A 3,851-nucleotide genomic window follows, 5' to 3' on the forward strand; every position below is an offset into this window, starting at 1 on the left:
CAGACCCAGAGCTCTCCTCAGGGAATGCTTTAGCTGCTTAAAGGCTGCCCTTGCACCATCTAGCCAAGGCAGCAAATGCTTACAGGCTGTTCTTAAAAGCTGGTATAACAGTCTTACCACACATCCAGAGGGAGCAATCCACAGTCCACCCCGTCCTACCATTCCCAGGAAGGCAGTTCATGGGCTGTCTGGGGCTCAGGGAGGAGTCAGGTGGCTTCTCCTCTTCCTTTCCCCTTTCCAGATTTTCTCCTTCAAAAGCAAAGGTTTCTTGGCTTTCCTTGCTCAAGGAGATGCAGCAAAGGCCATCTTTTAAATCCAATACTGGAAACTCCTTGAGATTGTCATTCAAGGTGGTTCTCTCAGGTCCTGCACTCATCAATCATCTTGGCCATTGCTTTTCTTGGCAGGTTCTTGCATTCACGTCCTACAAGCAAACCAGGATGAGCCAATTTAGCTGTTACTGCAACCAATCCAAGCTGGAATTCTGATTTTAAAGGATACTGGGTTTGCCTTACCCATATAGATCCCACATCAGGGGTAATACCTACAGGTTCTGCCCTCTTCCACCCTCCTGCAAGTCCACTGGCCCACACCACAGGAACAACTGCAGCTGCCACTTCAGTCGGGACCTTGCTGCTGACAGGAGTTATTCCCTGCACAACAAGAGCTGCTGCTTTGACACATTTAGTTCCAGCAATTACAGTTTCAACATCCCCAGTTTTTCATTTCATTTCTGCCTCAACTTTTCCACTCAATCTCTTCCTAGCACAGGTTTGGGTGAGTTTGGCAAAGAGACCAACTGAAGAATTCCCCAATGTTTTCCCAGTTTAACCCCTGTCACACCAATCACCTTAACACTGCCAGTCCTTAATTCTCCTTCTCTTGTGTTAAGGACTGAGGAAGTTGGACCTGTGTCTGACCAGGACATGTGCAAACCAAATGCTGGGGACTGGAACACACACCTGGCACTCCTGCAGCTCTTACCATTGCATTCAAGAGAAAACAGCCAATTGCACCATCACTGCTCGTTTCTTAATCCCAATCCCACACTTCCTTTGCAGTTGGAGCACCACTTTTAGAACCCAATTACAGCCCATTAGAGAGCTCCATGTCTAGCATGGACAGCTACACCTGGGATACTCTCAGCAATGCCTGAATCCATGGCAGGGACCTTGCTTTGAACTCCCCAGGGCCGGGCACCCTGAGGATCTCCCCGAATAATCCTTTTGGTGTGCGCTGGAGTCCTCGGGGTGCCCCAACCCGGGGGGCACCAACAGCACTGTCCCTCCAGGGGGCCCAATTTGGTCCCAAGGCTTCAATGGACAGCCCAAAAGGCATATCAAAAATAGCGTGGCCAGCAGGAGCAGGGAAGTGATCCTTCCCCTGTACTCTGCGTTGGTGAGGCCACACCTTGAGTATTGTGTTCAGTTCTGGGCCCCTCAGTTCAGAAAGGATATTGAGGTGCTGGAGCGGGTCCAGAGAAGAGCAACAAGGCTGGTGAAGGGACTGGAGCATAAGTCCTATGGGGAGAGGCTGAGGGAGCTGGGGTTGTTTAGCCTGGAGAAGAGAGGCTCAGAGGTGACCTCATCACCGTCTATAACTACCTGAAGGGAAGTTCTAGCCAGGTGGGGGTTGGTCTCTTCTCTCAGGCACTCAGCAATAGAACAAGGGGGCACGGGCTTAAGCTCCGCCAGGGGAAATTTAAGTTGGATATCAGGAGAAAATTCTTTACAGAGAGAGTAATCAGGCATTGGAATGGGCTGCCCAGAGAGGTGGTGGATTCACCATCCCTGGAGATTTTTAAACGCAGATTGGACGTGGCACTGAGTGCCATGATCTAGTAAATGGACTGGATTTGGACCAAGGGTTGGACTCGATGATCTCAGAGGTCTTTTCCAACCCAATCGATTCTATGATTCTATGATTCAAGAGCCCTTCTTTGGAACCCACCAACGGGGACGGGGAGGAAGCCACAACAAGGCCTCATTTATAAATGCAGGGGGATCTTGCCTGTGTCCCAGACTGGTCCGGGGATCTGAGGCCCTTCCCGAGAAAATCTCGGTGCCGGCGTGAAGGGCCAGAGATCCCTTGGAGCCACGGGAGAGCAGGTACAGAGTCCCTTCTGCAGGGCCAATTTTGCTGCCTGAACTCAGCTCTTTAAAGAAACTTCTAAGACTCAATTGGTGAGGTTTAGAAGCCAGGCATTCCTACACACTATGGGATATTTTTAAAGCTTACTAAGTGAAAAAACATCAAGCTTTTATCAGTGACATCTGATCTCAAACAGACAGCTCCTTTCTCCTTCCAGTACAAAATTATTTTCATGGAATCATTTAATAGGAAGTGCCCAGGAACCCCAGACTGTGCTTTCCAGAACAGAAAATAAAAAGAGGGAAGGAGCTTTGCACAAGTGTAACATACTCCAGAACACACCTGACTTTAGTTTTACTCTTTATGTTCAAATATAGCAGAAGACAAAAACTCCAGCAGGAGAGCTGGCACATTACCCATGGTACCCTGAAAGTCCACCTTAAGAGAGCTGGAGAAAAATCACAGTTGTGCCAGTCCCTTTTGCCTGCAGATGGCTGGGGATCCTCTCCATCCACCTCATGCTCTCCCAACAGCAGAAAGGGTGACCTCGGGGACATGGTGGCACTCCACATCCTGCTGAGAGAGCAAGGAAACCTTTAGCAGAAAGGGGAGTTGGAATCTAAAACTTCCTTTCCTGGGAGCTTTGTGAAGCCTGCAACCCAGAGGGGGAAAATTTGCATCTCCTTTGGTGCAGGTGTCAACAGAGGCCAACAGAGCTTTCACCTTGTTCAGACAACTGTGCCCCTTTTGGCTCCCTGGCAGCTCCAATGGCACCAGAACCCCCTTCCAGCACACCCACGGCTGTCACACACAGGCACCCACACACCTTTGCTCCAGCCCACACGTGGCCAACATTTCCTCACCCTGCACATCCCAAGGGCAGTAGTTTTGCTAGAGAGCACAGCAACCCCCCTGTCCTCACAAACTGCCTCCCTGCAAAAAAAGGAATCATTTCTCCTGGACACTTCGCCCACAGTCAAGGGCTTTTCAAATGTGCTCAGGGTCCCTCCCAGCTTCTGCCTGTCCTTGCATTTCAAGGCATGGGCATGTTTCAGCAGCAGAACCCAGCTCCTCACGGGCAGTATAAGCCCTGCTCTTACCTGGACAGACTCCCGGGCTCGGCACAGCTGTGGCTCATGGAGCAGCTTCCCAAGGCCCTTCTCTCTCCCGGCAGGAAGCACAACTCGCCTCCACTCCCCAGCACCAGGGGAAACCACGAGCCAGGCTGCAAATTGACACAGAACCAGCAAAAAGCATTAATGCAGCACCAAAAAAAACCAAGCTAAAGCAGTCTTGGCCTCGTAACCCTGCACAGGGAAAGGGTTTGGAATTCCAAAGCAAAACTCGATCCACCCAGAGAGCACCAGCCCCGCAGTCCTGCCACGGCTCCCCCAGGGTCACCCGGCAGGGAAGGGGTTTACCCGGCCCCCGCTGCCCAGCACAACGCGCCCCTAAACGCCCCCCGGCTCCCCCGGCCCACAAACCCAGCGGCCAAGGCGCTCTCCCCTCCGCAGCCCGGGCAGCAGCGGGGCCGCGCCCTCAGCCCTCACACACACAACCGGCCCCACCCCCCCCGCCGGCCCTTTATACCGCGGGCCGGCAGCGCTGCCCAATCAGCGCTCGAGCGCCGCCGCCCAATCCCAGCCCGCCGGTCCCCGCGGCCCCGCCCCGCCCGCTCCGCTGAGGGAGATCGGGAACTGGGGACAGGAACCTGCTGCTGGGGGAGACACCCTGGACATGGAATTGCACACGGGCACCTG

The 3,851-nt window shown here is 53.1% G+C and overlaps 1 long non-coding RNA gene across 4 annotated transcripts; it reads right to left on the reverse strand.

Moving 5' to 3' along the window:
- Window positions 1-235: 235 nt before the first annotated feature.
- On the reverse strand, window positions 236-3,518 carry LOC113998726. 4 transcript variants are annotated; one of them, XR_005563070.1, is made up of 3 exons: window positions 3,192-3,518; window positions 2,508-2,667; window positions 236-424 (listed from the first exon to the last, which is right to left on the reverse strand). It is a non-coding gene; the product is annotated as an uncharacterized LOC113998726 (long non-coding RNA). The 4 variants fall into 4 exon arrangements; XR_005563071.1 differs by lacking the exon at window positions 236-424 and adding an exon at window positions 625-653; XR_003544573.2 differs by lacking the exon at window positions 236-424 and having other exon boundaries at window positions 2,414-2,667; window positions 3,192-3,516.
- Between the last annotated feature and the right edge of the window lie 333 nt (window positions 3,519-3,851).

This window comes from Pipra filicauda, unplaced genomic scaffold, assembly GCF_003945595.2.
Source record: "Pipra filicauda isolate LSUMZ 115617 unplaced genomic scaffold, ASM394559v2 scaffold185_size1782982_pilon, whole genome shotgun sequence".
Taxonomy (NCBI): Eukaryota; Metazoa; Chordata; class Aves; order Passeriformes; family Pipridae; genus Pipra; species Pipra filicauda.